This window comes from Callorhinus ursinus, unplaced genomic scaffold, assembly GCF_003265705.2.
Source record: "Callorhinus ursinus isolate GAN/ISIS: 27379988/994484 unplaced genomic scaffold, GSC_fseal_2.0 scaffold53, whole genome shotgun sequence".
Lineage (NCBI taxonomy): Eukaryota > Metazoa > Chordata > Mammalia > Carnivora > Otariidae > Callorhinus > Callorhinus ursinus.
Genome location: NW_027397115.1, coordinates 9,247,508 through 9,267,792, shown reverse-complemented (window position 1 = coordinate 9,267,792; position 20,285 = coordinate 9,247,508). Strand labels below are relative to the sequence as shown.

The window sequence follows — 20,285 nt, the reverse complement described above, 5'->3', positions numbered from 1 at the left end:
GCTGCCAAAATAGAAATATTTCTTTCTCAATGCCTCTCAACCCCCCTGCACTCCCTTCTCCCCTCTCTTTCTAAACTCTGTCTTGAGGGCATTTTTCTACCAAAAAAAAAATCACCTATAGTGTACTCACAACTTCACACCACCAACCACTAGTCACAGGTCAAAAAATATGCCAAAAACCAAGTGTCTGGACTCCAGAGCCTACCTGCATCCTAGAAGCAGCAACCCAATCCTGCCCTGGGTTGCTCTGAGAGTATGAGACTGAATGAATGAACTAAATTTAGAAAGGGTGGGGCCCAGAGATCTATTCCGCCAGTGCTGCGCAGAGCAGGCCTAGAGCCAGCAGTCCAGTCACAGACTTAAATACAGATTTTCTACAAGCTGAAAGAGGGAACAAATGGCCTTTAATTAAGACTGCTCCAAAAATGTTACCTTGAGTTAACCTGGAGCTGTGTCTCTGTAAATGGTTGAAACAAGTAGTTCAAAACTGCAAATAAAAATTTCCTAAAACCTGTTCAAAAACTAATGATGTAATATATGGTGATTAACATAACAATAAAAAAATTAAAAAAAATTTCCTAAAACCTGAATACAGCTGTACTCATCTACAAATTTCTAATGTCCACCATGACCAATACCAAACAGCACCCATTAGCCCATGGACGCTCCTATGTGTCTCTAAGCCTGAAAAGAGAATCTAATGCAGTGGTTCTAAAGAGGGGACAAGTCAGTTCTTCAGAGTGGTCTGGATATATTATTTGGCTGTCGCCCACTGGAGGATAGGAAAAGTTACTGGTATCTAATGCACAGAGGAGCCAAGGATGTTGTTTCGAGTACACATATACTAACCCACAAAATAAAATCTCACTAATAAGTAGCTTATATTCTTAAGAAAAGAAAATCCCCTTTTTATCTCAAAAGGCTCTAAAAAATTGAGGCTAATATTTGACCCAAATAGACGCTCCTCTCCCAAAGAGAAGCCAGGCAGCTAACATAGTTATAAATGGGGTAAAATATATTATTTACCCACATAACTTGGATAAGAAATAAAGCTTTTCACTACTGCTACTTATAGAGTGCACAGCAGCATTCAGGGGAATCAGGGAATTCTGGAGATGCTACTTCTGTACAAATTTAGCACCTGCTGCTCAACAGTACTACCCTGTCCTGAAGATGAAAACCTTCCATGAAAAGTGTCTTTTCTTTTGAGCCTATCTTTAAGGGTTACTTGCCACCAGATAAGTTAGGGACTCCAAAGAGATTAAAATGATTTGTCAGTCTTCTTATAAACGAACAATATCTTACACACAGTAAAATTAGGTGGAAAACTGAAAACACAAAGACTTCAGCTTTCCTCAGCACTGAAAGCACCTTTAACTGTTAAGCCTGGGTCGTGCTATTTGCCTGTCTCCTGCCTCCAGCAGAGACGAAAAGCCTCTGGTTTCTCTTATCTCAACAGCTTTAGGCACCAACTCAGGAAAACATGTTCACACCTTATTCTCAAATCCTTATATTTACGAAGCACATACAAACACTAAAACACAAAGAGAGGTGTTAGGATAGAGTTACGAATACCTTTTTTTTTTTTTTAAAGACTCCTAATTCCAAGTCCCAAATTTGGCTTGAGTACACAAAAATCTTCTCATAAAAACAGTCTCACCTTGGATAGCAGCTTCCATTCCACAAGTGTCACATACTTTTTAATGGGTTGTGGGAAGGGGAATATGGGCACATGAATTCTACAAAAGCATTTTTTTAAAGGTATTTTCCATGCCCAGCATGGAGCCCAATGTGGGGCTCAAACTCATGACCCTGAGATCAAGGCCTGAGATGAGATCGAGTCGGACACTTAACCAAATGAGCCACCCAGCGCCCCTAAGCATTTTTTTAAAAAATTATACATGTGTTAAAAATTGATCAGGTACAGAGGTGTCTGGGTAGCTCAGTCAAATGAGTGTCCAACTCTTGATTTCAGCTCGGGTCGTGATCTCAGGGTTGTGAGATCAAATCCCACGTGAGCTCCGCATTGGGCATGGAGCCTGCTTGGGATTCTCTCTCTTCCTCTCCCCCCTCTCGCATGCGCTGTCTCTCTCTCTCCAGAAAAGAAAAAAAAAGTGAGGAGACACAAATGCAAATTCCTCACTCAGCAGTGATCTACCAAGACTAGGCCATACTGAGTGTACCATCTGAGTGATCTGTTTAATAAAGAAAAAGGCAGATTCTTTTAGAAATAGTTTACAGAACTTTCTGCAAGAGTGCTTGGTCTTATATTCACTTTCAACTAACAGATTGTTAAATCGTTGTAATATGAAACAACTACTTCAGGAATTATGGAAAAACATTTTAATATCCAATTTGTAACTAGATTAATATGTGACTTATAATGAAGGTATACTTTTGCGTTCACCACATCATTCCCCTTCACAATAAGTGATGTTTCCAAACAAGATATGTTAGAAAGAAAAAGAAAAGAAGAAATCACCCCAATTCTGTACAAGCTTAGATAGCCACAAACATTTTACCAAAAATCTCTCCCTTCAAAGTCCTCCATCAAATCTTATGTAGTATGGGTACACGGACACAAGAGCACTCCAGTTCCTTGCCAGGATAAAACATCAGCTGTATGAACAGCAATTTCAGGATAGTATATTCATTCAACATTCAACAAAAATTTATTAAGCATCTACATGTGAAACCTTATATGGCAAATTGTACATTCTCAAGTGCTAGAAAAAAATCTATTTGTTAAACTTTTCCTCAAAGACATGAACAGAGATCTTTAAGCAACCAACTGTAAATCTATTAGTTCTCTAGGTTTTGAGAGGCCTCCACTCTCAGAGAAACTTTGTCAACAACAATAAAAAAGCTAAGGAATAAACCATTTTTCCTACAATAGCCTTGAAATACACCTAAAATGCCCATACCATTCCTTTACATTCAACAGTTATTTCTAAGATCCTTTTTGGACACATCTTTCTGGTTGCAATGTGGTTTTATGTTTTCTACAAATAAACTCACCCCGCCCCCACAACCACCACACCTCCCTACCTTCACCCCCTACCAGCACCCACCATCGTGGCTCTGATCCCCAGAACAGCACTTCATTGACTCCAAACATTATCTAAACACTCGTAGGCGGGACAGCCGCAAATAGAGAAACACGGTGATCACTATACTCCTGCGTAACCATTTCCAAATAACAACGGCAATGTCAAGCAAATAATATCCAATAGCAGGCCCAAATATCAAATTACCCAATAAAGGTTCTTTAAAAGAAATATGACCAAACTACTTAAGACAGAGGGAAAAACAAAACAAAAAGACCACTATGTACTTGGTGCTCAAAAGAAAGACAGGACAAGTAGCCCTGAGGAGGCACAATCACTTGTAAGACAATAAAATCAGCCAAAAATAATGCCTGGAAACAACCCAGGCTGTTCAAGATCTTTGCATCCAAGTGACTGAATGTGGCCCCTGTCTCACACTTGGCTCAGCGCCAAGTGGGCAATGGAGGATTTGCTTTCCACACCAATGTAACCACTGGGTGGTCCATTTAAAGAAACACTTCTTAAAAGAGAATTCATTATTAATTGTTCATCCTGGAAAGACCATCATACCAAACTGTACACTGAAGTGAAAAAAACTTTACCTCTGCAGCCTAACGAGCTGCAAACCTTACTCTCTTTTCTAGCTTTGCAACCTTATCAAGCTTCCCTCTTCCATTCCCTAGGAGGAACTCTTAAAAATAACTAAAGTCAAACACATATTACTTTTTGCAAACACGGAAGTGTTTTTAAAATCTAAATTTATAAAAACGCGGAGAAATGTCTTAAACCAACCAAAATGAGTGACTATTCATGATTTGCTAGAGATTTTTCAGAGTAGCATTGTGTAACCTATTCTTAAGTAAGAAGGGGCTTAGTTCAACATAACAGTTAACTGGCTTTTCCTTTCAGAAAAGGGAAATTGTACTCTGTAACTATGTGCCATCTACCTAGAAACACGACTGCATTTACCATCATCTTCATGCAAAACAGACTAGAGCCAAGACCTAGTTTCTAAGAAACCAGCCTTGCTGCTAAGTAGCAACCAACAATGTTATATCAGATCAAACTTCTGAGTTGTGGCTTTCAGTTCCACTCCCAAATAAGACAGCAATTATCCATCCAATTCTTGGCAATCCACTGCCCGGTGCCTCAGTTTCCCCAGAACACCCTGTAACAGGATATTCGGCAAAGCCTCAGCTTTAGCAATCAGAGGGCGAAAATAATGAAGAAATCCTGAGGCGTGGTATGGTAACAGTTTAGTCCTCGGAAAAGAAAAGCATTAAACAAACCCAGTGTAAATCCATTCATTGAGCCTGGAACAACTTCTCTGATTTCCTTATGCTTCAATTTCCTCATTCCCAAAGAAAGCTGGGTTTGACCTGTCCACTAATCACTACCTCAGTGATGTTATGATGCTGTGCTTTCAGCTCTCAGAGGGAAAGTGCTAAAATACAAGGCAGTATTGACAGATGCAGTGCATTTTGCAGTGCCTTGATATCAAACTGTAAAATCCTCAACTCTTACAAACTTTTGGTCTAGATGATCACAAGCAGCCAGCAGTAAATGGAACTTGATTCATAACCCTATCTCATGACAGAAAACAATGTTGGATTATTTCCACAAGTTTGAAAACCAAGTTTTACATACACAATCTGAGAAATCAAAGGCAATCTACAAAACCTGCTATGAGCAAGATACTTACCAACCGAGTTGTCTAATGACAACTTCAGTGGCCAATTTTCACGTCTCGACATTTAAAGTACACGGCAGTGCTGGCTAAAGGGTTTTACGTTCTTGCCAACAATCTTCCCTGCATTTACTTTCTAATTAAATCTCAAGAGTAAAAAGAAATTCAGGCTGCATACAATTTCTTCTTTTTCTCTAACATTACAGACAGAAGTAAAAGTCATTTTCCACACAAGCCATTCAAGAATTCAAAAATATTACAGTTTATGAACAGGCCTGAAATTATAGAGCCAAATTATGTGTACCTTAAAAAGAGGTGCTCCGGGAACAATGCTGTTTTGGTTCAGTTCTGAGAGGTTATATGATTAGGAAACTCCTAGAAAATAAGAAACAATAATAATTTACTACAGTAGACCATTTCTGACAATGAAGATATATATTGCTCAAGTTTTGGGGAAACCTAAAATTTACAAGGAGGAAAGTTTCTGAAAACATAATGTCATGGCTTGAAGCAGCACACTGTAGAATCCACAAAAGACACAACTGCCTGGGAACTGGGTAGAGTACTTTGTGGAGACATGACCACAAGAGAGAGATGAATACTTCAAAACTAATTTTAAAGAAAGAAACTGGGCATCATATACTGTCTGATCACACAAGCGTGGTTTTTAAACTTACGGGGTTTTTCCCCCTTTTAACTACCGGCTAAATATTTTATTTATAAATGTCCTTACCATATGCTTGGTCATGCAAATACAACTGCATGGGAAAATTTACAAAAACACCCATTGCACATAAACATTCTTATATTAAATTGCAAAATACAAAAAGCACATTACCTCTAGTAAATCCAAACCATAATCATTCTTTAGAACTGGATTTCAGGCGACATAAGAGTTTAATTCTCAAACTCTCAGATCTGATTTATCTAGAGATATCTTCCTTTTTAAAGGGTAGTACAGGTGATCCTTGAACAACGCGAGGGTTAGGGGTGCCCACCCCCCCACCCCACACAGTCGAAAATCCATGTATAACTTTTCACTCCCCCAAAGACTTCATTACTTAATAGCCTAGCTGGTAACCGGAAGCCTCACCGAAAACATAAACAGTTGATTAACACATATTTTATGTTATATGTATTATATACTGTATTCTTCCAATAAAGCTAGAGAAAAGAAAATATTAACATAGTCATAAAGAGAAAATACATATATAATACAGTACTGCATTTATAAAAGAAATCCGCATATAAATGGACACATGCAGTTCAAACTCGCATTGTTCACAGGTCAACTGTAGTCGGTAACAAAGACGATTCCTTACCTTGAGATGCCTTTTGCATTTTTACAACATAATTTCACTTATTTCAATTTCTCACTGCTACTGTGACTTAACAGAAAAGTAGCTGTTCACTGTCCAAACAATTTCAGAAATAAAACAATAAACTCTAATTTGTTTTACGGTATTTTAAACAACTCAAGTCCTTTTCGTAAATAGTAAATTATACTACTAATAACTTTCCAATCTAGAGGCCTGTTGCTCCATAATCTCACAAGACTAGCATGAATGGAAACTGGAAAAGGCCTCTGAGCAGCCCAAAGACATTTCTAAGACTCCCTAGGAGAGCTCATGCCTTCTACTCTGGGGGGCTTCCCTCAATTCAAGTCCATCTGTGCTCAACAATTATGGTAGTTTTGGGTATCTACGTTTTTTTAGCCCAACCCAGAAATGTAAAAAACTAGAATAAATAGATACATAGATAAATAAATAAATAAATAAAATGGAAAAAAGGAGCTGCTAGAGTCAGACAATGACAACAGTAAGAAACAACCACAACAACTTTACAGCAAAGGAAAAAGAAGGACGAGGGAGAAATACAGCAGCTTGTAACCAGCTGGATTTCAGACATTTTCACACAAAACAAGGATAGCTGACACTCGTATACACATTCACACTCCCGTGAGCAAACTCAGCTTTTGAAATCCCCCAACCATTTTCAAATGATAGTCCAAAACCACCATGAGTATTACTAGTGTAGCCAGATAGCACTTACTTTCTTACTACAAGCAGTGGTAGAGAAGACAGACTGGGGGTTAAGCCCAACTCCCTTACTTTCCCACTCAAGAAAACATACTAGAATGCAAAAGAATGAATTACATTCATCGCTTTATTCACTCAACAAATAATTATTGAACACCTACTACTTGCAGGCAGTATTTTAGACACTGGGGAGAAGGCAGTGCACAAATAAGATACAGTCCCTGTCCTTGTGGAATTGTACAAGAATAACCTTGAACCTAACACAAATTTAGTAAATAATTCACAGTGGCATTTTACCTCATAGTAACAAAACGTTTATAATACACATCACCTCATAACTAAAGACGGCAAGTAAGAACAAAAAGACCCCTTGGCTGCAAAATGCTGATTTAGGGTAAGGGCAAAACCAGCTAGCACAGGGGCTGTGAAAGTCTTGGCTGGAGATCTGAGTTTGGGTCCAGCTCTGGTGCTGAGCTGAATAATAAATGCTTCATTTGATATGTTAAGAGGCTTCAACCTTTTACTATATTAAATGGGGTCACTAGCACCAATTTCACAGGATTAATAAAATAACTGTACTGCTTGGATGGATTAGCTGGTAACACAGGTGAAATGCTTGTAAAGTATGATATTCCATACCAAAGTTAGCTGTTAAACGTCACTTTCTTAGGGTATACGGTAACTGATTTTATAAAATGACATGTCATGTATGAAACACGCTATTTAAGAAAGAAAAAACAGCAAAATTAGAAAGAACTTTATTAAAAAAATTACTTTATTCTTTTTTTATGTTTAGTGCTTAAATAGGTAAATTCTGTTAACAGGGAAATCAGTACCCAGCAGCAGTCATACTCTAAATGTTCCAGACTGTAAAGGTTCACTATACTACAAACAAAAAGGGAATTTATTTACCTAACTCTATTTGACTGTCATCTAGGTGAAGGGTCATAGAGCTTCAGTGAGCAGGTTGGTTAAATTGTGCAACAAAGAACATAAGCCTCCAGGCATAATCAGACTTATCATTACATATAAATTATCTTCTTTCTGACAGAGGAAAGGACTGCCTAGCATTTTGTACAAAATCACAATGGCATCAGCAGACAATGGCCCTGTTTGTATCAGGGTGGAATCTGCAAGAGTAGAAAATTCATGCCTCAGTTAATTTTAATCTATAGAAAGCATGGACTTCAAAAAGCAAAACTGTGAGAGAATCAGACAAGATCTAGTTAGATCAAAAAGCTCGTGCCTGAGGGGAGCCAATATAGACAATTTAAGAAGCAGCATGTGCTCACTTCATCCCCAGAAAAGACACATTTCCAACACCTTTTCATGATTAATGAGACAAACGTATGTCATTACAGACTACATGGTCACCTAGGTTGAGGTTAAAACACAGAATGGAAACTCACACACCATCTCATGAAAACCCCAAATCCAATGGGCAAGTTTAATTTCACTGATCTAGCCTCTTAAAACTAGCCATTAAGAGAGGACTACTGCCTGCGTGGAGAACCAAAGAGGCTTCCTATTCAGGAGATCACTGATTCAAAGAAAGTAAAAAAGAAACTGTTCAGGAGGCAGTTTAATACCAAACAGAAAGTTACACGAAATATTTCCAATACCCGCAGCAAGGAAACGGATGTTAGACATGGCTGGGAGGCAAAGAAGGCAACAACCAGAGAGCCCTATAAAGTTAACTGGAAGTTTAGTTAATGTATATCCAATAAAGTAGAATATTATAATTCTAAAGAAACTAATTTTCTTAGCAACAACCTTGTCTATAGTTCATAAATCATTTTTAATTAACTTCATGAAGGATTATAGCAATAATTTAGGGGACAGTCTCCTACAACACACAGGTTAATGAAATATCCTCCTCCCGATTTACTTCTAAGTAGTTCCCGCCCCCCACAAACCTTTGAATCAACCTACAAGTTTTAATGTGGCTGTAGCAATCTATCACAACAAACAAAAGTACACGGTAAGTCTATTTCAAGGGAATGATGAATCGAGTTCATTTTAAAAACTGAGTATTACTGAAACAGACTTTTTTCAAATTGATCTGAAGTTCTAGTGAACAAAAAATCATCCTAGCTATGGTGAAGCACTGGTGACACACAGAAAAAATTGCCCTAAACAAAAAGCACCCGAGCATAATTAGAGATGAAGCTGGTTCAATGGAAAGAGTTCAGTTACTTGGCCTCCCAGACAGGCCTCAGTATCCACAGCCACTATGAACAGACATCTGCAAAGACGTTTTCCAGCATCAGAAATACAAAATAAAGCATCTACTCCAACTCTTAGCACCAAGGAAGAGCTCCCTGAACAACAGCTTTTACATCATTAGATAAATTCAATCTCACCCTTCAGATTCCCTTCCTGCATCAAGTAACCCTCACCCTGTAATCCTAACCTACCTAGCACATGGTTAAGAGCTCAATAAATAGTAGCAAGTATTATTATCCAGCAAATTTACTAATCCTGTCCTCAGCCACATAAACATCTATAAATATAAACTTATAGCTACACATCACTTGTAAAAAAAACATTTTAAATGGGAACAGAGAACACGCTGATTAAAATCAACCCACTCACTGGGCAACCAGTTCTAAAGCTACGTCAAATATAGAGATAATCTAATGAACAATCCTTTTCATTTAGGCAAAGACCCCAGGGCACTTAAATTTTTTTTTTTAAGATTTTGTAGTCTGGTAGACATAACAAAAATCTTCTAGAACAATTATGACCTCTGTATCATATAATAAAATAGCCTGGTTTGCTTCATTACTGTTATAAACTCACAAAGTCATCACACTTCTCCCCCAAATTAGATTCCAGATTAAACAGAAGCAGATGGGCTACAAATTTAATATTTAGAAGACTAATTTTTAATCGAAAGCAAATACTTTCTTGGACAGATTTTCCTACTTTTGCTTTCAGTAAATATACTCTGAAGGAGCCCCTGGATATACTCCTTTAACAAATAAATGAACATGTGTAATTCCAGAAAATAGAAAATTAAGTTTGCAGACAATTTGTTTCTACCTCCTCTTATCTGGTGACATAAATCACTTTTACATCAACCTTATTCACTACTTTGGGAATGTACATATTTAAAAAAATTAAGCTCTTTGTAGTAATTTCCTCATTTTACCATTTTTTAAATAATAAATAATTTTCTTTGGTAAGGTTTTCTAGTTCAGAGCCTTAAACTGTCACAAAACAGATCTCCAAGCCATCCACCTAGTAGTATTTGTTAAGATCAACATAGCTATATATTTGTAATCCTATTATCTCCTTAGTAGGTGACAACAAAGGATTTGGCCAACATTATTCAAGCTTTGTAGTACTTGATTTACACATAAGCACACCCTGTTGCAAAAATTCATTAAACATTTCTTCAAAAAAGCAAAAAGTTCTGGAGTCAAAGCAAAACTGGAAACAAAAAAATCAACAAAGCCCTTGGCTTTTAAAGGTCTAGAAACACCTTACAGAGCTGCCTCAAAATTCACTGTGGTGGCTATGTATGCTCAAGTATTTAGTGTGCTGATGCTGCAATTTATTTTGAAATGTACTGAAAAATAAAATGGACTAATGAATTCAAAGAGACAGACAAATGGAACAGACCTGATAAAACAAGTAGAGTCAAATGTCAATGGCAGAAAGCAGGTGGTAGATACAGAGGCATATAGTAAATTTCTTTAAACTTTGTTATATGTTTGAAAATTTTCATAATAAAATGTCGGGGAAAAATAAGGATAGCAAATAACATGTCTTCTCATTCAATCTCTAACTCATAAATTATACTTTTTGGAACAGCATAAATGTTAAAGTTTGATTTTAATGAGGTTTTATTTAAGGAAAAGCTCATAAAGAAAATTATACTAGAAGCATGTTAGCTACAAAGGTCTCTGTTACCAAAAGTTTACAATTTAAAACACCCTGTTACAGGTTTAGTGTGAAGCAAAAGGTGTAGTGTGAAACAAAATTTGTCATAAAATTCTCTAAACATTTCTGAAAGCTCTCATTTAAAAGGGGGAAGAATTTACATCTCCCCAACCTGAGCAATTCTGTGCCACTAAATATGACAGCGAGTAAGACGATCCAGTGTGGAGGCTCATAAAAACAAGGTCCCTGGAACTGACTTAATGACATCCAAGGAAAAGATGCCTTTTTCATTAAAGTTTCATTTTTTTATGCTGGTGAATTTCACTTTCACTCCATCCAGTAAAAGGGCAAGAGAGAAAGTTGCCCTGCAAGCTGAGAGCCACTCTGTGCCTGCTATATTAAATATCTCCATTGTCTTACTGAGGGGAGACCGGATGAAGCAGCACAGTATAGGCCAACGTTGAACGATTACACTCAGAATAATTTTAATGGATAAGACTTCAGAAATGAGGCGGAAAAGTTCTATGAGTCATACTCCTTTCTAAACTTAAAATAATCTGTATATACATGGGTTTTCTGGCTGAATCTTAAAAGAGAGCAATTTAGTCTGAACAAACTGTATTTATGGTAATTCCAAATACTTAAAAAAAAGTTTGACTTTAAGCCTCCTGGGAAGCACTAAGCTTTTTTTTTAAAATAAAGCACATTTTGTGCCCTTTCTTAGATACCAGATTTTTTTTTCTAGTTTTAAGACGTATGCACATCCCTCTCCATCTCCCAGACTGTAGTAAGTAAAACACACGTTTTCACTACACCTGATCAAGCACAAAAGTAAACCTACATAACTACATACAACTATCTAAAAGTAAATTACAATTGTCGAAAAGCTGTGAACAGCCCATGACCAGAAATTTGAAAATTAAATAACAATGACAAATGTAATATTCCCGTCAACTTCAATTCTAGGAGAAATCTCTTTTCAGACAAGAAAGAAAAACACGAGCATCTAGGCTCTGAAATTCATACTTACTAAAAATAATTCTACAACAAAGTTTTGAAATCAAATACCCTTTGCTTAATTCTTAACCTAATGTGATAGCAGCATATTTACACAACTACTGTAAAGAAACTTTGAAAGTTTCATTATGAATTATTAACTGTAGTTTAATTTTGACACAAAGTTATTCTCCATTATAAGTGGTTTAACAAGTAGGTCTCCACCAAAACAGGTTTAAGGATATCTGTATTTCTGATTCCTTTTCAATTATAACCACTAACAGCTCAAGAACTGTTGCTTTTGTACACAAAAAAGCAAGGCAGTATTTTGGACATGACTGAATGGAATAAGTATTGAACCAAGAGCTAATTTGGCCACTCATTTTTTTTGCTGTAATCATGTGTAAACAGAGATGAGAAGACCAATAAACAAAATGAGAACTATGATTCCACGAAAAGTAAATTTTGTGACAGATTAATAGTCTGAGACAATCTTGTAAAATTATATGATTTTAGGATTTGTTTCAAAATAACCCAGTTTAGGGGAGGAGGTACTTCATGAAACAAGATGACCTTGGCTACAAGTTAATTATTGTCAAAGCTAAGTGACCAATACATGGGGGTTCTCTCAGTTATCCAATTTTTCATGTTTTCCATAATAAAGAGTTTTTTAAAAAGGTTATCGACTGCAATATTAAAACATCATTTCCCCAACACTACAATTTTCGATGTGGCAGAAGACATGCGTGTTATACAGCTATTTCTTAGGTGTTCTGAAGAGTCATCCAACCAAAGATTTTAAACTAGAAATGACAGTAAGGCTCTGTCAGAAAATTACAGGAAAATGTCAACAGGCCACTTTATATCACATGTAATCAAGAGACAGGTGTAAATCAAAACAGCTTTAAATTCAGTAAAGACATTTACTACCTAAAACAACTCTACAATATAGGAGGATCATTCAGTTGAGCAAACACACACACACTTACTTTTTTGTAAATTTGAACCTCCATGAGTTGCATTTCCTTAAGGAAAGATACACATATACAACTAGGTAAAGAATTAAAAGAAACCCAGTATCTCTAAATAAAGTTGCTGTTTTAAAAATCCCACCTGTCACCAGGAGGACCGAAACTGCTCCCTCTACAATCCAACTGTATTTTTAGTTTTTACTTCAACAAGCAGCAGTGTAATTGCTGCACACCGATTCCTGAAAGGCCAAGATCAATCAAAAACCCGGTTTAACTCTCTTTCCCCCACCCTCTAAACAATTAAAGCTACAAGCAGAAGGGAAGAGTGACCTTAAAAACGTCCCCACAGCCAGAGAACAGAGGCAGAACAGACTGAAGCACACATCTTCGCCGGAACAGGAGAAAACTTCCACATAAGCAATACTGCAACACGGAGGTGGGGCAAGGGCTTAAAAGGAAAGTCGGCCAACAGGGACGGAGGGAATAAAAGCAAAGCTGCAGTGAAAAAAAGTTAGAAGTTAGAAATGTAGCGCAAGAAAGGACAGACATATTTTTTGCCAGCTTCCTACACCGCCCCCTCCAGAGCCTGACACAGGGCAAGCGCTCCAGAAAGGTTTGGTGAACTCAAGGAAAGCTTCTGCCAGCAACTTTACCAGAAATGAAGTGACAACAAGAAGCCGGATGATGGCAGAAAAAAAAAAAGGACAGGTTGCTCATACAGAGGGAGCTGGTGACAATCTTGAAGCTGGCTCAGCGGAGGAGATGGAACTAACAGCATCTTTTACAGTCTGCCTACTTACAGAGTGTCCCAATTAAACGTACGCCCCTTTCAGATGTTAACAACCCAAAACAAAAGCCCGGGCGCTGGCGGTGGGCACGCTAAATATTTCTGCCTCAAAGAAAACCCAAACGGGTAGGTAGGTCAACTTGTATCCCACTTTACCCATTAAGTTATACCTTAATATCACGCTAATAAATTATGCAGACGGTTTATTGGGACACGCTGTGGGTCTGGCACTCTGATAAGCGCTTCACACGCCCCATTTCACGGAACCTTAACAGCCCGAAGAGGCAGGAACCGCATTAGCCCCTTTTTCCAACCAAGACACAAAGAGTTTAAGTGACTTGTTTAAGGGAGTAGCGCTGGGGTTTGTACCCGTGCTGGACACCTGGGCTGTGCTCGTAACCACTAGGCTCCAGATCCGGCTGCGGAGATTTAGACGCTCCGGATCTCAGGGACTTGAAGCGGGGACCCCCACCCCATCCCCCGCCCCAGGAATAACTCGGCATCCCCACGCACGAGGAGGAATTAGGAAAGGCGGCGTGGCACCTGTTTCTTGCCCCAGCAAGGGGTGGACGAGCTGGAGTGCCTGGGGTCCAGGCCGCGGGGCGCCCCAAGAAGGGGGGCGCGGGAGGACCCGCCTCCTCCGGGAAGGCCCCGCGGGCGGGACAGAGGCCCGGAGAAGAAGGCCAGGCGCGCGGGCCCGCCGAGGCCTAGGCCCCACCCGCCGCCCCCCTCCCCGCGGCCGCGGCGCCCGCGCGGGCCCCGCCAGGCCCGGCCCGGCCGCCTCACCTGGCTGCTGCCCCGAGCTCGTCCCCCAGCCGGCGGTCCTGGGCGGCGGCGGTGGCGCCGGGGGAAGCGAGGAGGGGAAGGAGGAAGGAAGAAGGGAGAGGAGGAAGGGAACGGCGGAGGGAAGAGGCGGAGTGGCCGCGGAGGAGGCGGGCGCCGCCGGGCCGGGGGGGTCAGAGGAAGGGGGAGCCGAGGCAGACGCGCGGCCGCCGGCGCAAACGCTGAAGAGCCGCTCCGGCGCCCGCAGCCCCGCAGGAAGTGACGGGGGAGGGGCCTGCGCCCGCCCCCGGCCCCCGCCCGCCTCCATGCCCGGCCCCACCCCCACCCGCGGTCCGAACCACAAGTCCCGGCGGGCGCTGCGACGGCGCCTGCTCTCGCAAGGCACTCCGGAGCCTGGTGGGCTGGAGCCTGGTCGGGCCTGGTCGCGGCGGCCCGCCCGGGCTCCTGGCGCCTGCTGGGAGTTGTAGTTCTGCTGGGTGTTGAGGGCGGCCCGGGGACCCGCAACGAGGCTGGGCCGACCTTCTTAACTCCGCCCCCCTCCCGTGGTTCTTCCCGTTTTTCTCTGTCCTTCCTTTTCCGCCTCCGTTCCTTCTTTCGCTCCTTCCCTTAGTTTCTCCTTCCGTAAATGTTTATTAAATGCCTGCTATGTGCAAAGTACTGCTCCAAGAGTTGAGAGTATAGAAGTGAACAGACAGACAAAAATCCCTGCCCTCAGAGAGCTTACGTTCTAGTGAGGGGAAAGCACATAATAAATAAAACCAGTTATTTTTATAGTCAGTTAAAGGGCGAGAAGTGCCAGATTGCTGTTTCTTTCACCCAGCTCTGGATAAACTAAAGTGGTTTTAGGGGGGTAGGAGTTAATGGTGGGGAATTTTGGACTTCCAGAATCACACTCAGCAAAGAATAATGTGCGCATTGTGAGAGGTCCAGAAAACAAGTGAGTGAGGGGAAGAGCTGCAGGTGCCCAGGCGTCCTCTTTCCTGCTCACTCTGGGACTCCTTCCCCACTATTTAAAAATGGTTTATTTTCTCTCGGCCTATCTTTCTCGGTATCTTTCAATCTAGCTATTGCTCAATCTTTCTTGCCAAGGCAATGCAGTTTAATTTGCATAAATTCATGATATGAGGTCCTGTGGCTGAAGGGGCCTCTCCAAACATGGCTTTGGGACCTTGCCCCTGGCCCAGAGGACACTTTTCTCTGGACCAGGCCCCCTTACTCGGCTTGTAAAATTAGATTGAATTTCGGGACATCAAAAACAGTCAAAGGACTTTAACTGTCCAGTTAGTGCCAGTCCAAGACAGTGGTAAGCAACAGTCAGATATTGTCCAGCCCTCTGGTAAAGGAGAATTGTTTTCTAACTCCTAAGCAGTCGACCCCGTAGCTCACTGGGTAAAGGAGCGGACACAGAGGGGTTTCTCTAAACTCAAAGCTGAGGTCCCCACACAATCTCTTCAGAGGTGTAAAGGTAGAGGGGATGTTCTGACCCATTTTACTATCACCTGTGGAGACCCAAGTGACGGGCAGATGATTTCCAGTCTCAACTTATTTCCCTCCTTCCATATATTGAAGGGGCGATCCCTCTATTTTTTTTCCCCTGATCCCAATTTTGGGATTTTATTCCACGATTTGGATCCTGATACAGCTGGGCCTCAGTTCCCCCTTAGTTAAATAAGAACAGTTTCCTATCTTACCCAGTGGACATGAGAATCAGTAGAGCTTGATACTCTGCCTCATCTTCCCCGACTGAAGAGTGACAGGACTCTCTTTAGAGTTGTGAAGCTCTAAGCGTGCTGCTGTGAGCAGCCTAAGCTGCGATCTGCTCTTGCTAGTGACCAATCATGTGTCATTCCAGGGGTCACATGTTCTTAGGGTACTGTCTCCCCCTTCCTCCCCTCACCCCTAGCAATCACTGATCTTTTTTACCAACTCCATATTTTGCCTTTTCCAGAAATGTCATATAGCTGGAGTCATGCAGTCTGTAGCCTTTTCAGATTGGCTTCTTCCAGTTAGTAATATGCGAAGTTTCCTCCATGTTTTTTCATGGCTTGATACCTCTTTTTCCATTTTTTAATAGATACATAGATAACATGAAGTATAATTTTTTTAGATAAAAATCAACTTCTCACAGGGTTTTTATTGATTTTCATGTTCCCATTCCTTATTATAAATGTATGTAATTTACATTCTAGGAAGGAACACAGAGAATTTAGTGTAATTTACTTAATGGTTACAGTTTCTTATTTCCACCTTCATCTCTAAGAAAAATAAATAATTCCTTTATTATTTGGCAAGAGTCAAGAAGTCTGCAGGCCCCTAGAAGAGAATTTAACTCACAGTACAAAGAGAGAAAACAAATCTAAGTGACCCACTCCTGAACCCAGCCAGCCCCACAGCTAACCTATGCCTCAGTTAAATACAATTCCTTGATTACACAAAGCAAGTTCAGAGTCATTCTCAAAAAATAAGGAGTGTTGAGAACAGCCCTGTGGTCAGGTGGCTGGGGACCACCTGAACCTGAAGGGGTCATATGTATTGTCTGACCAATCTGTAGCCCCGCGCTTGATCTGTGCTGACCCGAGGGAAAAACAAAAACAACACCTCCCCCCAAAAAACCCAAGGAGTATTAAATCTTCAGCTTGTTGTTGTTTTTCTTCCTTTTTCTTTCATCTGTGTTTTTAGTTTTAATTAGTTGCTATCATTCTAACACTTACATAATAACCTGGTTTTGTGGGGGTGCCTGGGTGGCTCAGTTGGTTAAGCGTCTACCTTCGGCTCAGGTCATGATCTCAGGGTCATGGGATCCAGGCCCACTTTGGGCTCCCTGCTCAGTGGGTAGCCTGCTTCTCCCTCTGCCCTTCCCCCCCACCCCCGTGTGTGTGTACGTGTGCATGCGCATCCTCTCTCAAATAAAATCTTTAAAAACTAATAGTAATAATCATCTGGGTTAGTATCAGCTCTTTTAAAAATGAGGCATATTTGGCTGCACAGAGCCTGCAAAGTGGCAGCTACACCCTATAGGTGGACACATACTTTTCATGTCACTGCAGTCCCCACCCTACCCATGTCTCTCTGTTTATGTTATTTTCCTTGTTGACATTTAAGTTTGCCGTGCCTGGCCTATTGTGTAACTGCATGCTTTTCTGTGGAGCTGAAGACTTGTCAGGAAGACAGACCCTGGTCAGAGAATCTCCAAATACAACAGTGATGAGTACAGGAAAAAAAAGGTACCTGGTATTATGAGGGCACTATGAACCCAGGTTTCAAGGTTTAGGGATGGTTCTGCAGCAAAGATCTGAAGAATATGTACAGGGTAACTAGGCGAAAGGGGTGCAGAAAGGGTTCCAAGTAGGAGGAAAAAATGTACAAAACCACGTGGCCCAGATGCTAGTTACTATTGCTACAAAACAAATCACTTCCAAATGGAGTGGCTTAAAAGAACAGTAATCATATTATCATCTCTCGTAGATCTGCGGGTCAGGAATTAGGAAAGAGTTTGGCTAGACTCTTCTAACTTGGGTTTCTAATGTAGAGCTGGACCACTGGGTGATAGAACACCTGGGGACTGGCTGGGCCTTTCCCTCTTCATGGAGCCTCAGAGACTGTCCACGGGGGTCTCTGCACCGGCTACTATGGGCTTCCTCACAGCATGGCAACCTCAGGGCTGTCAGACTGTTTACAAGGTGGCTGAAGGCTTCAAGAGTGAGTGTCCCAGAGAGCAAGGCGGAGCTGCATTTGCTTTATGTGGCCTAGCCTCGGGCATCATCTAGAGTCACGTCTGCTGTAGTGTCCTGGCTACAAATGAGACGTAAGCCTGTCCAGATCCAAAGAGAGGGGGATTAGACTCCACCTCCTGTTGGGAAGTGCAAATGGCAGGTCTGGAGCTCAGAGGAGAGCCAGAACTGGAAACGTAATGTGTGAGTGGGTAGCATTTGAGAGTTAATTGAAGCCTCGGGTGTGGATGTTAGCGGATGTTAACACCTGACGAATGACCTCTGCTACACTCTCATGGCCCCATAGCAGAACTTTGCACCCTTATAATTATTTGATTTTCTGCTGAGTTTGCTCTGTTTGGCTAGGACTATGTGATCACCTTCCATGAGGGCAGGGACTCAGGCTGTCTTGATCATCATGGTGTCCCTGGCCCCTAAGACAGTGGCTGTACACATACATTGCCATCAGCTACTGAAGAACCACAGCCTCTCATCTGTGCTAGAGTCCCTAAAAAAACAAGGAACACCTGTAAGTTTGATTGGTGTATGTCAAAATCACTCATAGGATATGTTGCAAGGGCAAATACAGTTGAGAACTACTTGCTAGTCTGGTAATTCTCAAGATTATTTGAGGTAGACTGCTCCCCTGGGGCTATTTCAGCATCTTAGAGGGAGAGCATTATATCTTAGAAGATGGAATAACATCATTACATCTTGACATTGTGACATCATGATGACATCTTGACATCTTTTTGTCAAAAAAAGACATCATTTACAAATCAGTAAAAAAAAGAAAATTCCTAGGAATAAATTTTACAATAACGATGCACAATCTATATGAAGAGAAGATTTAAATTCTACAGAAGGATGCAGAAAAAGACTTGAACAGAAATATAAGCTATGTTCTTGACTAGCAAGACTATGCATCATTAAGATATCAGAGATATTGAGATCTTTTTTTTTAAGATTTTATTTATTTGACAGAGAGAGACACCAGCGAGAGAGGGAACACAAGCAGGGGCAGTGGGAGAGAGAGAAGCAGGCCTCCCGCAGAGCAGGAAGCCTGATGCGGGGCTTGGTCCCAGGACCCTGGGATCATGACCCGAGCTGAAGGCAGACACTTAACTGACTGAGCCACCCAGGTGCCCCTATTGAGATCCTAATAAAAAAAAAAAAAAAGCAAGACTTTATTTTGGAACTAGATGAGCCAAGTCTTCTTGTGGAAAAACTAACAAGAAAACATTTCTGAAAGTGCCTGCCCAAGTAATAAACATATTATCATGTCGTACTAGTTAAAACTGTTACCTGGGCTCCTGGCTGGCTCACTCAGTAGAGCATGTGACTCTTGATCTCTGGGTCATGAGTGTAAGCCCGACAATGAGTGTAGAGTTTACCTTAAAACAAAACAAAACAAAACAAAACAAAACCAAAACAAAAACAAAACCTGTTAGGTACTGGCGTCTAATTAGTTCAACAAATCAGCAGAAGAGAAATTCCCAAATAGACCCAAACACAGGTAGGCATTTATTATTCAATAAAGGTGGTATTTCAAATTGGTGAAGATAAGAGATTTCATACAATAAATGATTTGGGACAACTACAAAGCATCTGTGGGGAAAAAAGAGTTAAATCCATACTTCATATCTTACACCTGGAAAAATGCCAAATGGATCAAGGATTTAAATGGAAAGAGGGAAACCATAAAAGTACCAAAAGAATTTCTGGGAGAAGTGGAGAAGACCCTTTTGATTATAACACAAAATTCAGAAGACCTAAAGGAAAAGATAGTTATATTTGATTTCATGAAAATAAAATATAATCATGGGAAGTAAAGAAACAAATGACAAACTGGAAAAAAAAATTGCATCTCAAGCACAGAAAGGCAAGCTTTATTTTATTTTATTTATTTAAGTAATCTCTACACTCAACACGGGGCTCAAACTCATGACCCCGAGATCAAGAGTCACAGGCTCCTCTGATGGAGCCAGCCAGGCGCCCCAGAAAGACAAATTTTATAACATGTAAAGAATTATAACATGTCCTATGAATTACAAAAGGATTAAAACCCAATAGAAAAATGGGTAAAAGATAGCAACAGTTCATGGGAAAGGAAAAACAAGTTGTTCTTAGGAATAACACCATGAGGGTGCCTGGGTGGCTCAGTTGTTAAGCGGCTGCCTTCGGCTCAGATCATGATCCCGGGGTTCTGGGATCGAGCTCCACATCGGGCTCCCTGCTCCTCGGGAAGCCTGCTTTTCCCTCTCCCGCTCCCCCTGCTTGTGTTCCCTCTCTTGCTGTGTCTCTCTCTATCAAATAAATAAAATCTTAAAAAAGAAAGAAAGAAAGAAAGAAAGAAAGAAAGAAAGAAAGAAAGAAA

At 40.7% G+C, this 20,285-nt stretch overlaps 1 protein-coding gene and 1 long non-coding RNA gene across 2 annotated transcripts in view; both read right to left on the bottom strand.

Annotated features, from left to right (window-relative positions):
- Positions 1-14,449, bottom strand: part of STAU1 (staufen double-stranded RNA binding protein 1) — a 51,248-nt gene extending 36,799 nt beyond the window's left edge. The window contains 2 exon segments of the mRNA XM_073884011.1: positions 5,039-5,109; positions 14,202-14,449. The gene's annotated coding sequence lies outside the window, so the exon portion shown is untranslated.
- Positions 14,450-18,896: 4,447 nt separating this feature from the next.
- Positions 18,897-20,285, bottom strand: part of LOC112809981 (uncharacterized) — a 27,052-nt gene continuing 25,663 nt past the window's right edge. Inside the window, exons 5-6 of the long non-coding RNA XR_003204714.2 lie at positions 19,214-19,302; positions 18,897-19,067 (exon numbers count right to left, since the gene is read on the bottom strand). This is a non-coding gene — a long non-coding RNA (uncharacterized lncRNA). The remainder of the gene's footprint in view (positions 19,068-19,213; positions 19,303-20,285) is intronic.